The sequence below is a fragment of the Amblyomma maculatum genome, chromosome 1, assembly GCF_055883805.1.
Source record: "Amblyomma maculatum isolate TAMU_Amacu chromosome 1, ASM5588380v1, whole genome shotgun sequence".
Lineage (NCBI taxonomy): Eukaryota > Metazoa > Arthropoda > Arachnida > Ixodida > Ixodidae > Amblyomma > Amblyomma maculatum.
Genome location: NC_139344.1, coordinates 475,590,426 through 475,617,929, shown reverse-complemented (window position 1 = coordinate 475,617,929; position 27,504 = coordinate 475,590,426). Strand labels below are relative to the sequence as shown.

The 27,504-nt window shown below is 51.7% G+C and overlaps 2 pseudogenes; one reads left to right on the top strand and one right to left on the bottom strand.

The window, feature by feature from the left end:
- Window positions 1-27,504, bottom strand: part of LOC146210018 (uncharacterized) — a 495,553-nt pseudogene that overhangs the window by 251,777 nt on the left and 216,272 nt on the right.
- LOC146210023 (uncharacterized) lies at window positions 106-20,650 on the top strand (annotated as a pseudogene).

The window sequence follows — 27,504 nt, the reverse complement described above, 5'->3', positions numbered from 1 at the left end:
CGAAAAGACGGAGGTGGTGTTGCACTACGGTCAGATGCTGGAGAGTGGCTGCGGAACCCTTCGTTTTGCAAACGGGCCCTACGAGGAGGATAGTCTGGCCGATAGATGTCGATGCAAGGCTGGACGTGGTTTCGGTTCGATGCTATCGGGGGATTCCTGAACGATGCGCGCTGCTTGCACTCGCGGGAAATGTGACCCGCGACACCATACTGGTAGCACAGCGGAAGAGGTCGATCAAAAAGTGGCGTGCTAGCTGGTTCCTGCATGGTAGGCCGCGATGAATTCTAGATGGTGGTTTTGGGATGATGTAGCTGTCGGGCGGTCGGCGCCATATACGACTGGAGTAAGGGTTAGGATCTCTGCGCTGATGGTAAGAGGATTGCTGGTAACTCTCTTCGGGTCTTGGTCGCGGGGTGTACAGGTCTTCGCGGTAGGCGAAGTCGGTGTCATTCGCGGACATCGGCAGGCACGCACCTCTAAATGTTGGAAGAGCATATACATCATTGGGCTGCTAATATATATATATATATATATATATATATATAAGTTCCCCTAAACAGATTACATTACTAATTGCTGTGGTTATCCATGTAAACATTAAAAAATATATATAAAGTACCATTCCCAACGCTTTCGTTGGCCTCGCCGACTGTTGGCTTCTTTCATTCATATATAAACATATAATATATATTGTAGCAATTCTGAGGAAGAGGAAAACACATAGAAGACGAAAGGAAAAAGGACGTTGAGAAAGACGAGGAGACTCTTGTGCCCGTGTCGGACGCGCAGCCGTTCACCAGCTGAGTTCTCTGCCCCCCTCGACCTGTGCAGCGGTCCGGCGTCAAACCCCCGTCGTAACAACCTGGGGGCAGGCGCTGGGTACGAATACCCTCACGACGTATCCTCAAACGCTAGAGCCTCGCCGGAGCCGTCGCCTCGCTGGTCTTCCTCCCATTCCTCCAAGAATACAGCAGACAACTGAGCAGTCTCGAACATCAACGCGAAGCATTCTGTCCCTGTCTGGTGATGTACCATCAACTGCCTCAAACGTGACGCTACCGCTTCGAGAGCCTCGTTTTTTTGCCGGTCAAGCAGGGGAAGACGTTGATGAGTGGCTCACTCATTTTCAACGTCCGAGCCGCTTCAACCGCTGGCATTCGGTGGCGAAACTAGCGAATGTGGTATTATTCTTAACGCAGACCGCCTTGATGTGGTACGAGAACCACGAAGACTCTCTGACCACTTGGGAGGGCTTTGGGGAAGCTATCAAAGAATGTTTTGGCGATTTGACTGCAAAGAGGAGGCAGACTGAGCAGACACTTGCTCAGAGAGCTCAGACAGCAGATGAGACTTGCACTACATACATCGAGGAGTATTGAAATTATGCAAGCCCGTCGACAGTCGGATTACCGAGGAAGATAAGGTAGGCCATCTGCTCAAGGGCATTGCAGAAGACGTCTACCACTTCCTCATTGCCAAAGAAAACTTGAATTCGGTCAGCGACGTTATTCGGCACTGCCGGACATTCGAGGCCCTCAAGACCCCCCGGATTGCACCGAAGTTTGGGCGACTGGCAAACGTCACTACCGTGGCCAGCGTCGAAGAATCTCCATCCCCAAGTCTCCTGTGCGCCATTCGTGAAATCGTTAGGGATGAAATTTCACGACGTGAGCTGCTTGCCCGGCCGCCCACAGGCTTAGTATACGCTTGTCCAGCCCTGGCACGTACGTGCCCACCGACGTCCAGCTACACACCAGCCAATGACACCGACTTCACCTTCCGGGAAGACCTCGACACCCCGCGACCAAGGCCCAACCAGATTTACCGGCAATTCTCTTATCAGCGCAGAGACCCTCGGTCCTACTCAAACCGTACACCGCGCCTACCGCGGGAAAGCTACGTCGACCCGGAACCTACATTTCAATATTCATCGCGTCCTACCTCGCAAGAGTCCACTGAAACGCAGCTGTTTGATCGGCCTATTCCCGTGCGCTACCGGTGTGGTGTCGCGGGTCATATTTCCCGCTACTGCAATCGGCCCGCATAGTTCATGAATCCTCCGATGGCATCGAAAAGAAGAAACCTTCATCCCTACATCGACAGCTATCGGCAAGAACATCCATCCCGGAGGAGCCGTTTTCAAAACGAAGGGCTCCGCAGCCATTCTCCAGCAGCGTCTGACCGTAGTGTGACACCGCCTCCGTCATTTCGTGTGCGCCGTTCCTCGTCACCACTGCGCCGATCTTCACCACCAACGCAGGAAAACTAGCCAGCGCGACCAATGGAGGTGAGGTCGCTGGACAATGTGCGCTGCTACCTATTATTCATCGTCTGTGTTCATGTTAAAGAACAAGGTTAATGTGCTCGTTGATAGTTTACCTACGATGGCGTTGGTAGACACTGATGCCACTGTCTCAGTAATGAGTTTAGATTTTAAGAACCTTAAGAACCTCCGGAAACCCCGCTTCTCACTCGCCCGCTGACCAGGAGCTTGTTCCGATGATCAGCGCATCTTTGAACGCCTCGCAACGCCAGATCTTGATGAACCTATTGTCTCAGCACGTCACCGTCTTTGATTTCGCGCAGTCCGACGGCTCGCAACGTCTTTCTTTGTCTCGCGCACGCCATAGGATTGACACGGGGTCTGCCCAACCAATCTGCCAAAAGCCGTATCGCGTGTCGCCGTCCGAGCGCAAGGTGATCACCGAGCAAGTTAAGGACATGTTGAACAGGGGCGTAATTTAGGAGTCCTCCAGTCCTTGAGCTGCTCCCGTGATATTGGTAAAAAAGAAGGACGGAACATGGAGGTTCTGCATCGATTACCGTCGCCTCAACTCCATCACTAAAAAAGTGTGTATCATCTCCCACGCATCGACGATGCCTTAGATTGCCTTTTCTCTGCATATTATTTCTCTTTGATTGGTTTGCGATCGGGGTATTGGCAGATTCTGATGGACCCCGCTGATAAAGAAAAAACTGCATTTGTTACGCCGGGTGTCGTATTTGAATTCAATGTGATGCCCTTCGGCCTATGTAATGCGTCGGCCACTTTTGAGAGATTTATGGACACAGAATTGCGTGGCCTCAAGTGGGAAATCTGCATGTGCTACTTAGACGAAGTTATTATTTTTGGCCGGACTATTACTGAACATAACACGCGACTCGCTATTGTTTTAGATTGCCTGCATAAGGCTGGTCTTGTCCTGAATTCTAAAAAGTGCCGTTTTGGCGAGCGTCAAGCGCTAGTACTCGGACATCTCGCCGACCGCGATGGAGTTCCGCCAGATCCACAGAAGACTGCAGCAGGTGCAGCATTTGAAAGACGCCAGAATCAAAAGGAGCTCCGCAGTTTTCTGGGGCTGTGCTCCTACTTTCGACGATTTATCCCAAGGTTTGCCGACGTCGCTTAACCTCTGACGTCCCTTCTACGCAAGGACGTCCCTTTCGACTGGACCTGACACGTCTTCTCATCAGCTAAAGTTTCTGCTTACGTCACATCCCATACTACGGTACTTCAACCCCTCCTTTCCGACGGAAGTTCGCACTGATGCAAGTGGGATCGGTGTTGGCGCTGTGCTTGTGCAACGTTCGCAAACAGGCAAGCATGTAATTGCGTATGCAAGCCGTTCCCTAAGCAAACCTGAGCGTAAGTACACTGTTACGGAGCAGGAGTGTCTCGCGGTAGTTTTCGTTGCTCAGCGGTTTCGGTGCTACCTATATAGACGCCATTTCACGATTGTGACGGACCATCATGCCCTCTGTTAGCTCGTCAACCTTCGTGATCCATCTGGTCGTCTGGAACGCTGGGCTCTTCGTTTGCAGAAATACGACTTCACTGTCTCGTACAAGAGTGGCCGCAAACATGCCGATGCAGACTGCCTATCACGTCTCCCCCTTCCCACGACCGAATGTGACTGCTGGCTTCGATCACTACATCTCCTTCGTTGTTCCCGAGTTTCATGACGCCTCGGCTCTGCGGAATGCGCAAGAGACCGACATAAGCCTCGAGTCACTGCATGCGGCCGCGCGGGATTCCACAGCTACCAACCCAATTTTTCTCCGTGATGGCCTTCTGAACAAAAAAGCTTATTCCAGCACCGGCACGAATTTTCTACTTGTGGTTCCCGAGAGTTACCGCTCGTACATCCTGCGTGCCATGCATGACGACCCCACCAAGGGTCACCTGGGCTCTGCAAGAACTCTCCACAGTGCCCGCGACCGGTTTTATTGGCCGAAGATGCGCCAGACGACTGAGCGATATGTCGCGAGCTGCACTGAGTGCCAACGGCACAAACGGCCTGCGTCCACGCCACAGGGCCTGCTGCATCCTGTGACTCCACCACATGGTGCATTTGAGATAGTTGAAATCGACCTTATGGGTCCCTTCCCGAAATATGCCGATGGAAATCGCTGGATCGTGGTTTGTGTCGACTACCTCAACCGCTACTACGAGACGGCCGCTCTACCTTCAGCCACCGCTCACCACGCGTCCATGTTCTTGCTCCGTTCCGTCATCCTGCGCCATGCACCTCCGCGAGTGATCATCAGTGATCGAGGTCGGCAGTTTAACGCAGATATTATGGAAGAGCATCTCCGTTCGTGTTCGTCACATCTTCGACACTCCACACCATACCGCCCTTAAGCCAACAGTTTGACGGATCGCACCAACCGCACACTCGCCTACATGCTCTCTATGTACATTGCATCAGACCACAAGAATTGGGATACAATACTGCCGTTTATAACGTTTGCCTTCAACACTGCAAAACATGAGACGACCGGATACAGCCCGTTTTGTCTTCTCTATGTCCATAATCCTCGGCCTTCCCTCGATACCATTGTTCCCTATTCCGTTCATGACGAACCTTGCATCGCCGAAACTCTTTGTCGGGCCGAACAAGCTCGCCGTCTCGCCCGTTTGCGGATTCTGGCTTCGCAAGACCGTTCCAAAGCTCGGTACGACAGACAGCATCGCCATGTGTTTTACTCATCTGGAGAATTAGTGTGGCTTTGGCGACCTTTCCAGAAACGTGGTTTAGCCCAGAAAATGTTGGCGCATTACGCTGGCCCTTACGTTGTCCTCGACCGCATCAGTGACCTGAATTACGAAATCGCACGCATGACCGCATCTGGTCGTCGCTCAGCTACAACGGAACTCGTTCATGTCGCCCGGATGAACCCGTGCCAATTCCGTGAGAATGACTAACTCCCTCGCCCAGGGAGGCTTCGGCTGTCCCGGGGGGAAATGTAGCAATCCTGAGGAAAAGGTAAACATATAGAAGAAGAAAGGAAAGAGGACGTTGAGAAAGACGAGGACACTCTCGTGCTCGTGCCGGACTCGCAGCCATTCACCAGCTGAGTTCTCTGCCCTCTCGACCTGTGCAGCGCTCCGACGTCAAACCCCCGTCGTAACAATATTATATAGATATACTATAGCGGCCGCTTTTCGATGGAGGCGAAAAGCAAGGCGCCCGTGTGCTGTGCGATGTGCGACCACCCAACCATATATATATGGTTTGGTTTGGTTTGCGGGGTTTAACGTCCCAAAGCGACTCAGGCTATGAGAGACGCCGTATTGGAGGACTCCGGAAATTTCGACTAACTGGGGTTCTTTAACGTGCACTGACATCGCACAGCACACGGACGCCACTCCGTTTCGCCTCCATGGAAACGCAGCCGCCGAGACCGAGATTCGATCCCGCTTCCTTAGGCACTGTAGTCGAGCGCCGTAACCACTGCGCCACCCCGGCGGGAGATATATATATATATATATATGTGTATATATATATATATATATATATATATATATATATATATATATATATATATATATATATATGTGTGTGTGTGTGTGTGTGTGTGTCTGTATTGTAACGCGGTTGCTTGTAGCGACGAGGACCCGAGAGAGAGAGAGCTTGAAACAGCGACCGACCTATGCTTTGGTGCCGACAGCTCGATCTCTCGCCGCGCGCTCGCTGTGCCGCTGTTCCCGAAGCTCCACTTCCTCTTTGCAATTACCCCCGGCAAAAAAGACGAGCCATCCTGACGGTCAGGACGATAACAATACACAGGGGTCATAGTATGGCTTGAGGCGGCACACATGGCCAGTCTCTCGGTTACGACGGCGGATATCAGCCAGTGTCTTCACGGGTTCCACGATATAGTTGACAGGGGGAAGTTCGCTCGAGGATGCGATAGGATCCATTCTATTTGGGCAGAAGTTTGGAAGAAAGACCTGGAGGGGTTGATGACACTCGTATCCAGAAGAGAGAGCCGGGTTGGAAGGTGTCAGCAGCGAAGGTATAGTCGAAGCGGGATTTTAAGCGTCCCTGCTCTCCACGCGTCAGAGATCGAGCGAGCCGACGGCATTCTTAGCGTGCTTGGAAACTTCAGAGGCAGTGGTACATTCGGATGCCTCTGCCCGTTAAGGAAAGATCATCTCCAACACAGAGATGTTCCGCGTCTTTAGAGAAGGAAAAACGGTGAGAATACAGTAGTGGTTTTTTCGGCGCTGTTGTAAGCATACGTTACGAGCGGTAGGATTCGGTCCCAGTTAGAATGGTCAGACGCGACGTACATCAAGAGCATGTAGACGAAATTGTGGTTAAACAATTCATCTGCGGACGGTATGCGCCGTAGTAGTCCAGTGAGTGATGTTACATTTTCGCCATAAATATTCCACTACCGGCGAAAGGAAGACACGCCCTTTGTCACTCCAGAATTCGCCGGGAGGACCATGGCGCAGAATGAAGTGGTGCAACATGAAAGATGCAACATGGGATTCCGTAGCCTCCAGGAGAGCCGCGATTTCAGCATAACGAGTCAGCTGTGATCAACGGCTATGCTAGCCCAGTGGTTGCCGGCAGACGTGTGTGGAAGCAGTCCATAAAGGTCGATCCCAATGCGCTCGAAAGGCCTTGAGGGGCAAGGAAGAGGCTGCATCGGGCCGACTAGGTGTGTGTGACAGCCAGACTTGCGACGATGGCAGCCGGCGCACGAGCGAACATACTTTCAACGTAGTTGAACATAACACACCAATAATAGCGAAGGCGAAGCCGTTAGTATGTTTTAAAGGCGCCAGTTGAGCGTACTGTGGGTCGTCGTGAAAGAGTGCGCAGATGTCTGACCTGAATTGGTCAGGGATTACAAGTAGCCGCTTCCTACCTTCAGATGTGTAGTTATGGCGGTACAGGCAGCCGCCGCAAATGGCGAAGTGAGCAGCCTGGCAGCGGATAGCACGAGGTTCTGGTGGGGCCGATGGATCCAAGAGGAAGCTGATAAGGTGAGCTATCCAAGGATACTGTTGTTGCTCGCCGGCCCTGTTGCGGAGGTATATGTCAACGAAGAGCATTCGACGAGGTCACGACAGCCGCTGAGAGGTGGTAAGGGAGAGCGGGACCAGGCGTCGGAGTCGTGTTTACCACCGGAGCGATAGCTAAAGCGAATATCGTACTTTTGGAGACGGAGGGCCCATCGGGCTAGCCAGCCGGTAGATTATATCACACGGGCTACCAACATAAGGAATGGTGTTCCGTGACGATGTCGATAGGGCGGTCGTACACGTAAGCACAAGACATAGAGATCGCCCAAATGATGGCTAGGCATTCTATTTCTGCGACGGAATAATTAGATTCTAAAATGGTCAACAAACGGCTCACGTAGGCAACGATGTATTCTTCAAAACTTGGTTTGCGTTGTGCAAGGACAGCGCCAAGACCAACGCCACTGGCATCGTTATGAATTTCTGTGGGAGTACTTGAGTCGAAGTGCCGTAAAATTGGAGGCGACACGAGGAGACGGCGCGGTGTTGTGAACGCGGTGTCACAGGCGTTTCACCAACCGCTCAGGTCATTGTGGCCACGCAGGAGGTTCGTCAGAGGCACGATGATAGTGGCAAATTTTCGGATGAAACTTCGTTAATAAGAGCATAGGCCGATAAAGCTGCGTAGTTCCTTCATAGTTGAGGACTTCGGGAACTCAGCAAGGGGGTGAAGCTTGGCAGGATTAGGAAGTACGCCGTCCATAGAGATGACATGGCTTAAAACTTAAATTCGCGAGTGCCAAAGCCACACTTCTTCAGACTAAGTTGGAGCCCGGCTTGTGTCAAAAAGTTCAACAGGCACTCCAAACGGAGAAACTGGCTCTTGAAATCAGAAGAGAAGACACAATGTCATCTAAATATCAGAGACAAGTTTTCCACTTCAGGTAATGTAGCATCGAATCCATCATGCGCTCAAAAGTTCCAGGCGCATTACAAAGTACGAAGGGCATGACATTAAATTCATATAGGCGATCAGGAGGGACAAAAGCGGTCTTGGCGCGTGCATCATACGCTAGAGGGACTTGCCAATATCCTGAGCGCAGGTCTAAACACGAAAAGGATTCAGCTCCTTGTAAGCAGTCGATGGCATCATCAATTCGAGGCAGCGGATAGACTTCTTATTCACACGTGGGAGCCTTTCGGGGAGGAGGTGTTGAGGCAACGCCGGCCAGCGGAGCCCCCTCCCTTTGCTCCCACATTCACACGGGACACGGATGACGAACATGGCGATACAGTACGAGAGGAGTTTCACTATTGCCAAACGACAGAGGCTCGGCGCGTGCCAAGGAGAGCGGTGTCTGCGCTGCCTGCCTCACTGCGGGATGGCGCTGCTGCTGTGACTGTGAGCGGACGCATGCCACATCGGCTCCGTCAAGTTTCGCTAATTATTGCGGCGTATCAACTCGGGCCCTCTTGAAATTTGTGCTACTGTATTCCTAACATCATCAGGATACTGTGAACGCCAAATATAGCCAGGTGGCCCAATTTTCATTTAGCGAGGGGAGATTTTCACTCTGCCACGAGGAGTTGGCGCTAGGCCTAACGGCTGCGTCGCTCCCGGAGGCAGTGACTCACCCTCGTCACCTATCAAGATGGCTTCTCAAGTTTCTCTGAGGGGATACGACCCTTCCGAAATGGTCTGGAAGACTGTTTCGACTGTCCAACCTGAAGCTGTGACGGAACCTGCCTGTTTCAAGCACGAGGAGCTCTTTCAACTTGTCAGCCGGCGTCCCAGAGCCGGCTCCAACACAGCGGCTGCCACACCGGCGGCGTCCCAAACCAAGCAGCAAGCGCCAGCGCACGAATCTGCCTCATCGCTTCGAAACCAAGCTAAGCCGTGTCTGTGGAAGCCCCGTCCTATGCCACGGATGCACCCTCAAGACTATAGGGAGTTTTAGAATAGGGGGACCCAAGGCTTGGGGCCCCCAAGGAAATAGCGTGCGGCGGCGCAACGTGCTAGCCGAGCGGCGAGTTTTAGAATAGGGGTTTTCCCGACGCAGCGGAGCCGGGCTTGCGTTCGTCGACTGCAGCGCCACAACGGTAAACCAAGAAAAAGCATTTAAATATATAAGAGCCAACAACGCTATTTTGTTAATCAAAAAGTGCTTCTATTGCACAAAAATATATTAAAACTACCAGTTATACAAACTGTATTTGTCATACAAGACGAAATCGGCCAATTGTCAATCCAGGCCGAGGCCGGGAACTCATTTGAACCTTCCGCGCTTTCCGCCGTCTGGTCCCCATGGCAACCGAACGAGGCGAACTCGCTAGGCCTAGCAGCTCGGTAAATCCGGACGCAATCAGAAAATATAGGGCGTTTTATTGCTAAAATTTGGTGGTGCGGGCATTATGAAACATAGCATAAGCTTCGTTGGCCTTTCGTTTGCCATGAACGCGTGACAACATGGAGCGGTGACGACGAATGTGTGCCGAGGCGAGCGGCCGCCGCTTGGCCGGTCGCCGCCATGTTGCCGTAACCCAAGCGACCCAACGGCGGCTTGGGGCGAACGCTATTTCCGAAAAATAGGGGCCGCCCCTAGCGTTAACCCAAGACCCCAAGCGCGCCTTACGTTCTGCGCATGCGCATTTCGACGCCCCAAGCTCCTTGGGGGCCCCAAAGCTTGGGGCCCCCTATTCTAAAACTCTCTTATGTTGTCGTCATCAAGCCCAGGGTCACCGCGGATCTGAGGAACACCTTCCGACGCGGTGAGCTAGGCAAGGCACTGAACTCGCACCTAGGCATTTCTGCTGCCGACAATGTTCTCGACATTGTACCCGCATGGGAGCAGAATCTGCTTGTTGTAGGGACACGAAATCCAGACCTCGCCGATCGCCTCATCGGCGAATTTAATTTGCCAACTAGTAAAGGCCCCCTACCAGTGCACGGGAATTTAAAGCTTACCGGAGACGTGTGCCGCGGTATCATCGGGGGCATCGCCGACGATGAAACAAGCGCGACGCTCACTGCCCAAATTGTCTGGCGAGGAGGCCAGATCGCCAGCGTCCGCCGGCTCGGAAAATCAACCATCGCGCTCATCACATTTGTGGGAAAGGTGGTCCCGCGATACGTCCACTACAACGGGGAACTTACACCCGTCCGAGAATATAAGCGAACTGTGCCGGCATGTGTAAAGTGTGGTGCTGTGGGACACCGCTCGGACATTTGCCCCACGCCGAACTCGCCAAGGTGCGGCCTTTGCGGCCAAAGTGTGACTGTGACGCAGGACGGTCCTGCGCCACACGAATGCAACCCGACCTGTGCAATCTGTGGATTAGCCCACCCCACGGGATCGAGAGATTGCACGGCCAAATTTCGACGACTCCGTCTTGCCGGAGCCAGACCTTCACAACCTGAAGGACCTGAGACGCCAGCGTCTGAAAGCAAGCAAGGTCACTCCACCGGCAGAGCCAATGGCGGAGCGCCACGGTGCGATCCTACCACCGGCTCACACCAAAGTGACGTGAACACAGACTCCTCCTCTCCCTTACAGTCGTCAACTGGGAAGAAGGGGAAGAGGAAGAAGAAAAACAAGAAAAAGAAGCAGACGCCGCCACCGCCCCCCAACGGAGACGATGCTAAGCACTTCCCCGCCCTCAATCCAGATGGTGCTGCCGGATCCCGGGCCCCGGCGCAGCAACAAAACACTCAGGTGAGCAGCTGGGCGCGGGCCGCCTCCTGCGTTCCCTCATCCTCACTCGCTTCCCCTTCCTCGATACACGGCGTTGATGTCGAAAGCCGCAGGCAAAATGAGCAGCTTAAAGCGCAGATCGGACAACTGCTCGCCAAAATTCAAAATTTAGAGGAAAAACTGTCCGCTGTGACGGGTGTCTCGAGTCCCGACGCCATGGAGAGTGAGCCCGAATTGCCGCCCGCGTTCGCGTCGGCAATGGCCGCGATGGAGGCGCGCCTCACCTCCCATTTCCAGAAAATGGTAGAAGCGGCCATGGGCTGCTTGGAGACCAAATGTAAGGCATCGGTCCCTGCAGCCATCACCCGCTGCATGAAATCAACCACCCGAACGAGCCATCGGCTCGAAGGGATCCAAGCCTTCAACAGGCACAAGAAAATTGTCGTCAGTCCCACAGATGCGAAATCAGAGGACTCCAAACCCGCACCCCCACCCGGTGCTGGCTCTGGGTCGGAGTCTCATAACCCCCCATCTATCATTTCCGTTCCTAATCATGGCAGGACGACTTAACACGCGTTCCTCTCCTCCCAAAGCTCACAATTCCATAACCGTAACGCAGTGGAACTGTAGAGGCTTTAAGGCTCGGCAGAAACGCGCGAACCTGCGTCTCTACCTCGAGACATTCGAGGCTTTGCCCGCCGTGGTCGCCCTCCAAGAGCCAGGAGCGGCAGCCAAGTTGACTAATTACGCGACGTTCCAGCATGACCCTCTGTCGTGTCTCCTCGTGCACAAATCATACACAGCCACCGAAATTGACCTCAATCTCAACATACCCTATTCATACATGATGGTGAGGATCCTCCCTCTTAGGCGATCGGATCCTGCCCTGCACGTGCTTAACGTATACTGCTCCCCGAAAATAAAGCGAGTGACCTTCGCGGGCCTCTTTAGCCGTGCGCTTAAAGAGGCGGGTCGTGATCCCCTGCTGATTGTGGGTGACTTCAACGCCCCTAGCCAGCTATGGGGCTATCGTAAGGAGGAAGTGCGTGGACGCATGCTGGCAGAACTGGCATCCACATTGGGCCTCACCCTCCACACCGACCCAGCATTTCCCACCCGCGTAGGCAACTCGGTGACCCGAGACACATGCCCGGACCTCACCTTCACTCGCAACATAAGACACGCAGACTGGATCAACACCGAGGAGACCCTCGGTAGCGACCACTGTATCCTCAACACAACAGTTTACACACGCCCCCTGAAGCGCCCCACAACGAAAGCCCGCATCCCCGATTGGACTACCTTTCGCCAAAATTTCCCAACAGAAACTAACACGAACATCACAGAGCAGGGCTACACGACCTGGTCCCAGTCAGTCATGGCGCACCTTCACTCCCATGAGAAACAAATACAGCTCACAGAGGTAGTTACGGACGTGGACAACCACCTCCTGCATCTCTGGGAAGCACGCCGTGGCCTTACGCGCCGCTGGAAGCGTCAGAAACAAAACAAGAAGCTGAAAGCTCGCATTGCGGATCTCACCAGGCAGGCAGCAGAGTACGCGGCCCAACTCGCTGATTCTAACTGGGTGGACCGTTGCAACATGGCGGCGAGGCAAATGTCGAGCCGCAACACGTGGCGGCTCTTCCGAGCCCTCATCAATCCAACACAGACACGCACGGAAACGCAAAAACACCTACACAAAGCCATGCACTCATTCCAAGGAAACACAATGCAGCTGGCAGTGGCACTACGCGATCGCTACCTGTACACAATTCAGGACCCCCGCGGATCGGCCTATTCCTATGCAGGCAGGGAAAACTCGGAGTTGGATAACCCATTCCGGCTCCACGATCTGCGGGCCAGTCTGGCAAAAATGAAGAAGGGCACTGCGCCAGGCAGGGACAAGGTCACCGTTAAACTTCTGGCGAACCTCCCTGACACGGCGCACCAGCGCCTTCTTGACTATATCAATACAATCTGGACAGGGGAAACCCCCCTTCCCATTGAATGGAAGACGGCTCTCGTCACCTTTATTCCCAAAGCTGGGAAACCAGTCGACACGGACAACCTCCGACCCATCTCTCTCACCTCGTGTGTGGGCAAATTGATGGAGACGATGGTGCGGGATCGGCTGTCTGAGTACCTTGAACAACACAACACTTTCGCGGACACCATGTTCGGATTTCGCCCACACAGATCCGCACAGGATGTCCTGCTTCAACTCGACCGCGAAATACTGAACCCCATCACATGCACAAGAAACGACAAAATCGTCCTCGCTCTGGATCTCAAAGGGGCATTCGACAATGTAACACACGAGGTCATACTTACGCACTTGAGTCAAACGCACTGCGGCACGAACACTTTCAACTACATCAAACAATTTCTCACAGACAGACTGTCTTATATCCGAATACAGGATCAAGAACACGGACCTTTTTTGCTCGGCACGAGGGGCACTCCGCAAGGCGCAGGGCTGTCCCCTCTGCTATTCAACGTTGCAATGATGCGCTTGCCTGCTCTGTTGGGTGCGGTCGAAGGTGTGCAGCACGCGCTGTACGCCGACGACATCACCCTCTGGACCACGCAAGGGCGTCTGGGGGACATGGAGACAAGCCTGCAAACGGCTGCTAGCATAGTGGACCGCTATGCCCGCGGCTGTGGTCTCCAATGCTCACCGCAGAAATCTGAATTCGTGCATCTGCGCCCCTCGCGCTCATGCTCGACTCAAATCAATCTCACCTTGCAAAGCGGTCCCATTCAAGAATCTAAAGAAATCAGAGTTCTTGGGCTCTTTATACACAACCAGAGACGATGCGACACAATACTCGCCAAGCTCCGGCAGGTGGCGGACCAGGTGGGCCGCATGGTCCGCCGGGTTTCCAACAAACGCGGTGGGTTACGATGCAAGGACGCCTTGCGGCTGGCGAACGCATTCGTGACCAGTCGAATCTTGTATTCGACTCCCTACCTCCACCTGCGGAAACAGGAGGAAGATACTCTCGAAGTTATCCTCCGTAAAATCATGAAACGAGCACTGGACCTCCCGGTCTCCACCTCTACCAGCCGTCTCATGGCGCTGGGTGTGGTGAATACTTTCAAGGAGCTTCGGGAGGCCCACCTCACCAATCAGTACACGCGTCTAACAAAGACAGAGTCGGGTCGCCGTCTTCTTGCCCGACTTCACATCCAACACACCCAACTCACAGAGGAGAGATGTCGCATTCCCGAAAAATGGAGACGCGCCCTCCATGTGCGGCCTCTCCCCGCCAACATGTCCAAAGAGGACCATAATGGTCGGCGCCTGGCGCGGGCGGAAGCCTTGGACCGCCATTATGGAAGCAAGCCAGGAGTTTTCTATGTGGATGTCTCCGGCCCCAACCCTAGGGGTTGGTACACAGCCGCGGTCATCCACAAGGGCAAAACAGTAGATGGCCTTACGTTCAAGGCCGAGTCACCAACACACGCAGAAGAGGTTGCCATCGCCCTCGCAGCCTCTGACTCCTCCTCCAAATACATCATAACCGACTCGCGAGGGGCTTGTCGGAACGTCCAGCAAGGGTGGACTGCTCCTCTAGCTTACCGCATATACAAAAATTGCAGTTGAGATTCGGATCCCGCGTACCGATCTCTCGTTTGGGCTCCAGGTCACCAAGGTCTCCAAGGGAATGAGGCAGCCGACGCCGCCGCCCGCGCGCTTTCTCTCCGGGCATTTCCCACGGGACCCGACGCGGACCGGGATTTTGATTTCAGCCCAGTGTACAAATTTAAAGAAATATGTGAATATTACAGATCTACGCACCAAACTCTTCCCACCCCGTGCAAAGGGCTGGGGAAGGCTAACGAGCGGGTGCTCCTGCGCCTGCTCACCAATACAATGTTGTGCCCGGCTATTCTAAAACATTTTGATCCGCAATTCGACGGGCTGTGCTCGCACTGTGGGGAGGTGTCTGACATCTACCACATGGTGTGGGCCTGCCAGAAAACCCCATCTTTGCCCCCTATCCCCAACCCCACCCGAGAGAACTGGGAGGCGACCCTGTCCGGCTGCTGCACCCTAGAGGCCCAAAAGGTCTTAACGCAGCGCGCCCGGGCTGCGGCAAACGCCAATGGAGTGCCTGTCTAGGCATCCCACCTAGTGTACATACCTATATGTATTATAATAATAAATGTTTTCACCACCACCACCACCTGCCTCACTGCTTCGCCGCAGCCGGGTTATATGTGCATTGTTGAAATTTGTAACTCTGGTAGTTTTAGTGGGGCGGAGAAGGCACGAGGAAGCCGGAGACAGGTCTGTAATCAAGTAGCGAGGATATTGTACCTAAAATATCACATCAGTTCTATGCCAAATAAGAGCAAAGAGGCAAGGTAGGCATCAGAGCCCCGACAGGAACAGACAAGAACATAACCAAACTCTTTTTTTTTCATTACTGCTAAGTACCTAGATCAGGAGTGCTGCTACTTCGAAAATGAAATGAAATCAAAGTATTTTATTTACTTTGCTCAATACTACAACGCACGACAAAGGTTAAAAGGCTGCAAGCCGCAGCTTGAAAAACTACCTGTGCATACTCTTCACACGGCGACCGGGCTTGAGCATTCGCAAAGGTAGTATGGGATTTCTACTTTGTACACAAAAAGCAACGTAGTAGAATAAAATAATTACATATTGCATATGTCAGTGGCATATATGATTGATAGGCACGAAACTTGGTCGGAAAAAAAATGTTACATGAAAACTTGTATTGCAGCGCGAACCACAAGAAGGGATGACGACAGAGTGAAAAGAGCGCTGACTTCCAACTATTTATTTCTCTGATATGCCACGCATTTGTACACATTTGAAGCTTCAGCAGGAAAAGAGCATGAAAAGCAATCAGCATGAAAGGCATAGGCGATAGGATAAGGCCCTAATCACCATCGATCCAGAAACTTCAGCTCTTTCTTGGTTAGTGCGACTGATAGCATGCTTTCACACCTTTCCTCTGTACGAGCTATGTTTACCGCCTAAATTATCTCCCTGGCATACTTATCATTGTGTGGAGCAACGATTGTGCTTTTTTGGAACGCAGGCACGCAAGATTTTCTGCGGCGACGTGTAGACTCATCGCCACAATTACGACAGCGCGTGCTAAGATGGCCCATGGTCACCATCATTTACATTCTTGTTGTGTTCTTTCAATCTGGTATTTATACACCTGCCGGTTTGTCCAATGTATTTGCGTCCGCAGGAAAACGGAACGCGATATACAACACCTTCGTCACAATCAGCCTTTCATGCTGATTGCTTTTCCTGCTCTTTTCCTGCTAAAGCTTCAAATGTGTATAAATGCGTGGCATATCAGAAAATAAATAGTTGGAAGTCAGCGCTCTTTTCACTCTGTCTGTCGTCGTCCGTTCTTGTGGTTCGCGCTGCAATACAAGTTAGATATGAACCAACTAGCCCGCCAAGCAACCGTTCTGGGTTACATGAAACTTGCAGCAAAAAAAAAGTTGAGTGCGAAACAAAATACCCGAAAACGTAAAGAAAAACGTTAAATCTGAAGGTGATGCATTGCAGCTAATTATTTCGCATGTTTTTCTATGGTCATGCCATGCTTCGCAGGATTGTCCAGTTGCTTCGGAAAGTTCAAGCACAATGATTGTGCATAATAAGTCATGCAGCCGATTGGCAATACCAAAAGTTATGGTCTTGCACTGTATAAGCTGGCGTGTACGAAATTAAATGGAGCATTCTAGGCATACAGTGAATATTACCAAAGAGCAGTTTTATACACGCATACAAGAATCAGTGTGTAAAGGTCCCTGTCCCTGTCCCTGTCCTGACGATAATAAGTTATGAAGTATCAATGTACACATGTGACGGCATGTTAGCAATACTTTGCGGTATGATTTTTTGTGCGCCAAATGTTCTGACTGTTATGTTTGGTTATCGCATTGCAGACGCGAAGGCTGTACGTGATAAATGGTTTAAGGAAGACACTATATATTAGAATTTTTTGTGTTGTTGGAAGACAGCTTGAGGTGGCATTGAATGCCAGCTGTTTTATTCTAATTTACTACAAATATTCCATACTGATTATTCGTCTCACAAATAGAGAGGGTATCGTACGGTAGTCCACTTCTCTATGATCTTCCACACAAACATATTCGAGATTGCTTTATTGCACTCCGCATCGCGACCGACATACCGATCGACATAGTGGGTACTCTTTAGCCAGTTATAATGGAATAGAATGTTTCTTGGTATGTCGCAATAAGGTCTGTCACAGCAAAGGAGAACCCAACCACACCACAACCAGCTACAACAACGCGCTTCCCACAGAGCGCAGCCCGTGAAGTTACCAGGAGAGCGAAGAAAAGGCCACGAATACCCTTTTCCCGAGGGAGGTCTTGTGCCAGCCGACAAAAAGTCCCCCACCTCAGAAGACGCCCCCCGAGACCGGTTCAGGTTCCCAAAGGCTCGTTTTCGCAACATCGCGGTCGAGAGGGATGGGTTTCTCCCTCCTGTGAATATCCCTTAAGGCGCCGGTAATCGACGCAAGACTATATAGTAGAATCCTTTTTCTTCAAAAGAACGACAGGCGAGGCCCACGGACTACTGAAAGCTTGAATGACACTCCGCTGAAGCATATTGTCGACTTCGTCTTCAATAATCTATTTTTCAGCGGCCGAGACACGGTAGATGCGTTGACGCAACGGCTTGTGGGTACCGGTATTATTCTCGTAAGATATAGCCGTGCGGCCGAGGAGGCTTTTTGAAACGTGAAACTAAGAGCGATACTTGTGCAGTAAATGAAGAAGCTGGGCGCGCTGTGGTGGAGTGAGGTTTGCGTCGACAGAACCGAAAAGAGTTCGGTTGGAGCGCAAGAAGGAGGCACAGGCGAAGTTAGTAAGTGGGCAGAAAGAGAGGAGGAGTCAGTGCGACTGTCCGGCGCGATAAAGGTATCGATGAGCTCGACATGACCAGGGCACACACCGCGCAGAAATCAGCAGGGGCTCGGGAAAGGATTACAGACCGGTATTAGGCTGCAGCCGTCTTGGACAGTAAGCACAGTGGAAAGTAGAAGCAGGGCGTGACGAAATGACAAGGTTTCGGACGGGGTGAAAACGACGGCGCAGTCAGGTGCGGACAGGAAGGAAACAGGAATGGTGATAGATGAGCGTGGAGGGACCGTGATATCAGCATCCACAGTCAGCTTGCAGGGCGCAGCAAAGAAATTAGTTTCCGAAGGGGCGCTGCACGGGACAAATTCGGATTCGGCGCAAGCGCAGTTGATGATGGCGTGATGTTCGCAGAAAAAGCCCCGGCCTAAAATTAGGTCATGTGAGCACGAAGACAGAGGGGCGAATTCTGTGGTATATAATGAGACGGGAATGACAGCGTTGGCTATGCAAGCCGCCAAATGGAAAACAGGCTGCGCCTTCCGTCTTTGTCCTTGTCCTTGTCCGGCTACGCGCTGCAAAAACTATGGAAAACCAAATGGCCAGACAGCTTGTCCTCTTTAAGCTTGTCGTCACTTCGCGTAGCTTGCGGCACAGTTTTCGGTGCATCACAAACACCGCAGCAGCGGCATCCACAAGGGCCAAGACAGTCACACCCTCCACAACCGCGTCGAGCACATTCACAGGGGCCAGACGAGGCCTTATAATTTTTGACGTACTCGCAGTTCTTGCCTCCGGAACTGCGGTAATTAATTTTCCTGAGGCGCGTTGCATCGACGCAGAGGTGAAACTGAGCGCCTCGGTGATGGAGAACGGCTGCGAGAAGGCGGTCGGTCGAGAACGGAATCAAGGTGGGCGGAAGATGAGGGACATGACATGTGTTCAGCCGGCGCTTATGCGTAGGGTCTTGAGTAATCCGCAGGCGGCACGACGTGATGACGACCGCAACGCATAACGTGTCCAGAGACACCCCACTCATAAGAAATCGGGAGATGGTCTCGAGTACGCCAAGGGTTCGAACAAAGAGAGGTCAGCCGAGGGAAAGTGAAAGCTTCTGGCGGCGGTGGATGTCAAACGGGATATCCGAGTCGGTGCGGGAGCGCCTGAGGACGTCCGCGTACGTGGCGGGTGGTGTGACCGGAGCCTGCGGAGTAACAGCTGGTAGGTACAGTCTTTGTCAAAAATATACAGCCCAAGGGTTTTGCTTCTAAGCCCCGTAACGGGGCTCAGTACGCATCTGCACCGTTCGAAATCTAGTAGACGAAAACTATACTCCCCATTCTTCTCTATGCTTATTTATATATTCCAGTATTGCTTCTAGCAGCTTAGCTAAAGTGCATAGAAGCGAACCCCTTGGGCCATATATTTTTGACAATGGCTGTACCTCTGTCTCTCGTGACCCCGAATCACCGCCGGAGTGTTGGGACCAGTTTAGATGAAGATGCGACAGTTGCCGTGCGACCCCCCCCCCCCCCCCCCGCGCACAAAGTCCTTAATCTGGGCAAGCAGCGAGCTGCTCATCGCCGATACAGCCAGGGTGGAGAGTGAATCAAACTGCATTGATGGTGGTTGTGCTGGTATTCGCTGTTTACCGAGCTCATCATAGGTCTGGCAGAGCATGAAGATCTCTGCAACGGTCTTGGGGTTGCGGGTGACAAACATCTTGAATTCGTCTGCCTCGATGTCTTTTAAAATGTGCTGGATAAGATGGGCTTCCGGCATTTTTTTTATTCAAACAAAAATTCATTTACAAACATACAATACGCACAATGCTCTAGGAACCATAGCCAGAGGCTAGTTTCTGCCAAAATAGAAGCCTGGGCTAGTTGGTATGTATACATTCTAAAACAGCGCAAAAGAACAGGGACGAGAGAACAGGGCTAGTTTCAGGTCTATCGCAATATTGACGCATCTACACGGGTGCACAGGCTCACAACATAACATTTTCGTTATAGCTATGGCATTGGCCTCACGACTGCAGGCGCTAATCGGCGCGTAGCTTTCGGACAGCCGGCCGAAGATGTCAGACAAGGTCCGCTTGAAGGCAGACCAATTGATAAAATCTGCTTCGTGGTTGCTGTACCACAGGCTTGCAACGTCTCTAAGGTAGAATACGACGTTGTTCAGCTTCATGGCCTCGTCCCATCGGTTGTGGCCGCTTACCCACTCGTGGGAGGCAAGCCAATCCTCAAAATCATGATCGTCAGTCCCACTGAAAATGGCTGGGTTTCTCCTCGACGTCGTCATACTCTCGTCCTCCCACTTTGTCGGCGTCATCACACTTTATCAGCGTGTAAATGACACCATGCCAGAGGCCGAGCGGGTCCAGCACATTTTTAAGGGCATTAGATTACTTGCCTTCAACACCCTGGTTCGTAGACGCCGTCATCCTCACCTGTCCACGACTGGATGAGCTTCTGTCCAACCGCCTCCAGCCTGAGCAGCCTTCCTTCAGTTGTACTAAAGCCTTCGACCTCCGTTTGTTTATCCGTAGACTAATTGGTGAAGAGCTTGTAGCTCAAAGTGATTCGTGCCACTACACACCTCAGCCACATCCTCCAAGTGCCGGCCTGGGCAGCATTATGAAAGAGTTGGCCTCAATGACTTCTTCCGCCCCGCCGTCAGCCGCCCCTACTACCTGCCCTATGCCAACGTACGCCCAGATCGCATTCTTGGCGTCTGCATTTCGAGCGCCTACATCATCGATGCCTCCCAGTGCTCCTGTCGCCGCATTGGCCCCACCTGAAACGGCGCCGTCACACTAGCCCACCTGGTGTCCAGCCCGCCCTGTTTGTTATTACTGCTGGTACTGGGGCCATATCTCCCGTTGCTGTCGTCACCGACTCTAAAATAGACGTCGCGGCTACGACTCACTCATTGGAAACAGATCATTCTAACCGCTTATTCAGCTATAACCCTGATTATCCCCGACGTTCATCACCCCCTCCAGAAAGTTCCGCTGCACCTCATGGTTACCATCATTCCAGACACCGCTCCCCTTCGCCTTTTCGTCACTCAAAATCGCCGCTTCATCAGGCTTCTGCGCTGCCCCCCCCCCCCCCTCCTATCGGATAACTTGCACTGCAGTTTTAGGAGGGAAAACTGCATTCTTCGGCTATCAAAAAAAGTGCTCTGGAACATCCCTCCAATATGATTTTAGTTTGGCCGCAGGCATCGGCAGCAGATCAGCACCGCATAAACAGCTGGCCAAACAAAAAAACTACTCCTTGTCTGCAGTTAGAGCCTTATATCGCTGCGGGATCTTCATGTGTGCTGAATATCGCATCTGGGACATGTGACTGTGCTGCGTCGACGCTTCGCCAGTCCAAGCGCTGTCGTCAGTGGACCTGCCTACAAAAGGCGGCGTTCCCCGCCCTGAAGAACACAGTGACAGCAGGGCAGCACCGCATGAACAGCGGGCCAAACAGCCTAACCGAAAATCTACTCCTGTTATATTACATCATTACAGGTTAGTAATGGCTGTAACGTTTTTCTATATTCAGCACTGTGCTGCTGCTGCTGCTAGAGTTTTGATCATGCCTAATGACTGTTGTTCCGCGTGTGAAAAAATGGCACACAATCCGACAAAGTAATTGCTTGCAGTGACTAAGAATGCATTTGCCATACCGGCATATGCACAGGAAATTTAGATAAGACACAGAAATCAAAAGGGAACTTGTACCGCAAAACAGGCGTTATGCCGAATGTAGGCGTATGAAGCCACAACAACCTGAACAAAATGGCAATGACACAGACACGACAGATTTGCGCGTGTGGCTGAAAACTATAAGTTATCGCTTGATCGCCTACTTCCGTTAAAAGAAGTGGTTGAAAGCATGGAAGATACACTGATATTTAAGTCAGATCAATATGATGACCGAGCATTAACAGAGAAGAACGATAAGGAAGTACGTAATGTAAAGCTAAGGCTCGAAAACATTGAAGCTCATGGCCATGTTGTCGTGCAATTGAAAGCTGATGTTGATAATCTTGATTGAAGGAGCAGGCGACTGAATCTTGATATACACGAAATTCCTCAAACGAAAAATGAAATCCTAATGACCAAGATAAATGAGCTAGCTGTGGAGGCTAACCTGCCGCCGCTCTCAGAGGACGACGTAACGGCGATTCATCGTCTGCCGGCGAAAATAGATAAAAGTGCCAGGCATAATCTGCCGTTTCACGAAACAAAGTAGCCGAGACACGTGGGGGAAAAACAGGAAAAACTTGCATGACAATGATGATAAGATTTTTGTTCCAGACAATTTGCAAGAAGGACCCGCCAACTACTGTCTGATGCAAAAGCCTGGAGTAAGAAAAACAACTACATGTTCACGTGGCGCAGCAATGGGAAAATTCTCGTTCGGAAAGCTGAAGGCGAGGCGGCAGTTGTAATCACAAGCACTTGCGATCTCGAGCAACTCGAATAACTTCGTACAGCATGGCAGGCAGTGATTTTAACGCCTACATAACTCCAAGTAAATTTTCAAGCACTTTAGGAAAGCTATTTTTAAAATCTTTCAAATGTTTTCACTTGAACGATCTGTTAACACGAAAATATCTGATTTAGAGATGCTATTTGATGAGGTATCACAGCCTTTCGATGTCCTTATGTTAACTGAGACGTGGTTCACAGATGAATGTAATGTATACCGTCTTCCATTATACGACACATTTTACCACAATCGCACCTCTAGTCGTGGTGGAGGAGTGTGAATTTTGACTAGAAGCCTGTTCACGTGTGAGCTGTTATGAGATATTCAAAAACAGGCAATGATTATAAATTTATGTTCATCAAGTTATATAACACTGTGATTGCTGTATGATATCGACCACCAAATGGCTCAATCCAGGCTTCCTGGTTACATAGACACGTTTTCTGCGTTTGTATGTGACAATAATTTTAAGCTTATATTGGGTGGTGACTTTAATATTGACATGATAAAAATGATTCCTCAGAATGAAGTTTGATATCATTTTGAACTCTAGAGGTTTTCAAAATGTAATCCAGCTCCCAACAAGGCTAACCACTCTTTCTAACTCTGATTGATTTATTTGTGACGAATTTCTATGCTGAGGATAATAAAACGGGACTATTCGCCTCAGATATCAACGACCACCTTCCTACATTTTTCTGCTCCAAAGCACATGTACGCAGCGATGAGCCCCTTAAACAGTTTTACAACATATAACTCATCGGAACCTTTAAACATTTCGTGATAAAGTCACCGAAACCTCCTGGAATGTTTGAAAATAAGGATGAAATCATAGCTTATGACAAGTCATAGCTTATATCAAGCCAGTTTTCCGACGGTGCGTGTTAAATGGAAAAAGCACCTAAACTCAACTCAAGAATACCGTGAGCTTTCAGTGGATGCTCTTTAATTTGTACAAGCTATGATCTTCTTTCATTTGTACATACCATTGTTACGTTTCGCCACCGACAAGTGTGTCAGCTGACGCGGCCACCGCATAGCAACAGGCAGAACAGCGAGCGGATCGGCCATTTCGGCGCCGTCCATCGGCCGCCCAACGCTTCCTCCCGCGAGCAAGTCTCGACATGATATTGCCACGCGCCAAATGTGTGTGCGTACGTGTGTGTTCAAACGCTGGCCAAGCCCGGAGCTCGAGGGATTGTGCGTCGTCCTCGCCCGTCTGCGTCTGCAGGAGGTGGAGGAGATGTGGTCGCGCCACCTGCGATTGAGTCATCTTTTCGTGTCTGTACATGCAGGGCTCTCCCTTTCCCTGTGAGGGCTCTCCCTTTCCACGGGAACTGGCAAGCCTATAAAAAGCAGCGGCAGACTCCGCTGCGACAGAGACTACTTTGACGCGCCGTTGATACGGCGCTAGACACCAGCTGTGTGAGAGTGTCTGTATTTTCTCCGGGTCAGCTTCTCTGCCCGTTCCTTTACGATGTTGTAGTAAAGGTTATTTCGTTAGAAGACGCCTCGCCTCGTCTTTGATGGGACCGTTGATGCCGTCCGTCGAGCCACGGAGCCGCCAGGCCAACGCTGCCGAGGGGCCGCGAGCCGCACGTAATAACTGGTGGCAGCGGTACGATACTCAGGCGCACGCAAGCCCCTAACCTAATAACTGGTGGCAGCGGTAGGGTGACCAAGCCGTACCCATGGCCGGAGGGACGAGCCAGGCGATACCGTCGTCCAACAACCGGCGAACAGCGGAGGGACGACAACGACCAAGCCGTGACCGTGGTCGGTGAAACGAGCCAGGCCTGACCGAGGTGCAACATCTGGTGGGAAGAGCGGAGACGTCCGAGGCGTGACCCGTGCAACAAGCAGCTCAGCGGAAAGACGGGAGCAGTGCAACGAGCCCTGTGTGATGACTAGTTGCCTGCAGCGGAACGATTACGTTGGATTCTTGGCTGCGAGGTTTGGTGAGTGCGGGACTTTCTTCTACTGAGTTTTGCCAGGCTTTTGTTAAGTAGAGAACAGAGCTGGTAATTGTGTTGCCGTTGTTGCTGGGTTAATTGCAGCAAGGCAATTGTGGGCAGTAGAGAAGGCAGCACTCGGAAGAGCCATGGATTTGGATTTGAAGTCGTCGCGCAAACCGAAATTGCTGGAGCTTGCGAAGAGTGTTAAAGGCTATTCTTGCGTTGGAGCTGAAGATGACAAGCTTTTGGAATGCCTTGAGATCACTGAAGAACGTCACGAGAAAGAAGAACGTGAACGTCGAGAACGGCACGAGAAAGAAATTTGTGAACGTAGGGAACGTCACGAGAAAGAGGACGCCCGCGTAAGGAAACTGATGCAGCTGGAGATTTCAGCACATAGAATGAGCCTGGAAAGGATTAAAGCTTTCAATGCGATTCAGTGTAACGGTTCAATACCGCAAGATCGTCCGCCACCGTTCCTCATTGCCGAGGATGTGGCCGAGTATTTGGCAGACATCGAGAATGTCTACAGAAGTAAACGTTTCGAGCGAGATAGTTGGGCGCAGAAGTTGGTAGCTCTTCTCTCCGCTGAAGCGTCGGAAGAAATCAAGCGCTTGGTTGGTGACCGCTTGAAAAATTACGATGAACTAAAAGAGTTATTGCTGATACGATATCAGATAACGCCTCAGGATCTTCGGAAAAGATATGAGAGCGAGAAACCTTGTTACAAGTCGTACTTTGATTTGGCGTATCAGTTGAAAGCCTCTGTAAGCGAATGGCCAGACAGTGCGAAAGTTCCGGAGCAAATCGAACTAGCACCGGAGTGTGAGACACAGCTTGGGAAAGCGGCCGGGAAACATGACCGCAGTAGTGAACCGACCGATCCCCGAACAAAAGAGCATCGTGTTACCTTGGTCGAGCCACCAGTTGAGACGGTTAGCACAGGCTTAATCGGCGAGAAATCCGCAGGGACGCTGTCCAGCGAGGTGAACTGCACGCCGTCCCAAGTAGCTGTAGGAGATACAGTTCCATCAAATGAGAGTGGGGAACTGGCAATAACTGAACCGCCTCGCGAGTCAGAAACAGAAGCTTGTGGGGAGCGCGACGGAGATGGAAATGAGCTAGGAGACGAGAAACTTTCAGTTTTCAAAATCAGCTGTGTCGTAGAGCAGGGCACGCAGAAAAACGAAGTGCCGATCAGGGAAACTGCGCAGCCCGCGAGTTTTGATCAGCCAGGGCAGACAGACGAGGAGTGCGCGTCCGCTGTAGAGAGCGAGACTTGCGAAGGTGACAGCGAACGACCAGAGCAGAGTCAGAATCGTTCGTGCCCCGACACCACGCTAGGTTGTATTCGCGAAAGAAACCCCAGTGCGAACGCGGACGTGACACATATGGCCCTCACGCAATCCGAAGCGCCCCAGCTGTCGAAGGAGCTTGATAGTGGGCCGGTTAGCTATGAGCGAGGCGACGCACTGAGTGGCAAGCCGCCAGCGCAAATGCCTCGAAGGGGACTGCGACTGACGTCAGCCGTTGTTGTTCGGACTTGTCTGAAAGTGAGTCATGCGCTGCTGGCCGCGATGCAGACGTGGCGCCGCACTTTGACTGCTTTCTACTGCTCCTACTAGCTCCAGTTACCGCTAGCATGTCAGAGATGGCCTCAAAAGAAAGCAGAAAGCCGGTATTCAAGAGCAGCCGACGAAAAACGCGGAAAGGCAGGCGCGAGAAAGAATGCTCCCATCGTAAGGAGAGCAAACTCATACGGTTGCGAAAAGAAAGCAGAAAGCATGTGTTCCAATGCTGCCGCAGAATAAAGCGGAAAGGCAGGCGCGAGAAAGAATGGAGCAAGTTGAAGCTATCGCGAAAGAGAAAGCGACTATCCCAAAGGCACAAATGCGCCCGTGCCGAGAAAATGCGTGATTGGTGCGCAAAGCGTAAGGAGAGGGATATGTTATTTAGAAAAGCGAGTGAATCGAGCTCGTATGTTTCTTTGCATAGAAACAGGAAGGTAAGGTTGTTCCGGGAAACGGACAGCCGGAGCTTCAGTGAAAGAGGTGATCTCAACGGTAACGCCAATGGCTTAAATCGGAGCCCCTAACGGTGAGAAGCCTCAGTTTTCACTTGTTGGTGTTTTTCTTCCTGACATAGGATTTTGAACATTTGTATTCATTATCTTTGTTTGAAAGTTGTTTTTTTTTGAAAATGCGATTTTCAAATTTGTGGACGCGTTCCAAGTGCTGCTGAGCTACGCTTTAATATAAATGGGGGCAAAAGAGGGAAATAGTCTAGCATAACTTAGTGAAGATTGTGCCGTGCTTGCTAGCTGAACGGTTGAGTGTTTAGCGTGGTTGTGGCGTTGTGGGTTGTCAGAAAACACTCCTGAAGACAAGTTGTAGAGTGCCTTGGAAACCCGGACTTTCCAAGGCCTTCTTCAGGCTGTTTGGGCTCAAGAGAAGCAGAGTCGGACGACAATGGCTAGCAGCAACATCCCGATCCTTCCAGACAGTGAATGCAGTCCCCTGACCTTCGGGATCTCCCTTCCCCGGCGGGGCAGTCTGTTTTGTTTCGCAACCGACAAGTGTGTCAGCTGACGCGGCCACCGCATATACACAGGCAGAACAGCCAGCGCATCTCCCTTCCCCGGCGGGGCAGTCTGTAATGTTTCGCCACCGACAAGTGTGTCAGCTGACGCGGCCACCGCATAGACACATGCAGAACAGCCAGCGGATCGGCCATTTCGGCGCCGTCCATCGGCCGCCCAACGCTTCCTCCCGCGGGCAAGTCTCGACGTGATCTTGCCACGCGCCAAATGTGTGTGCGTGCGTGTGTGTGCAAGCGCTGGCCAAGCCCGGAGCTCGAGGGAGAGTGCGTCGTCCTCGCCCGTCTGCAGGAGGTGGAGGAGATGTGGTCGCGCCACCTGCGATTGGGCATCTTCTCGTGTCTGTACATGCAGGGCTCTCCCTTTCCGCGGGAACTGGCAAGCTATAAAAAGCAGCGGAAGACTCCGCTGCGACAGAGACTACTTTGACGCGCCGTTGAGACAATGCTAGACAACAGCTGTGTGAGAGCGTCTGTACTCTCTCCGGGCAGCTTCTCTGCCCGTTCCTTCATGATTGTTGTTCGTTAGAAGGTTGTTTCGTTAGAAGACGCCTCGCCTCATCTTTGCTGGGACCGTTGATGCCGTCCGCCGAGTCACGGAGCCGCCAGGCCAA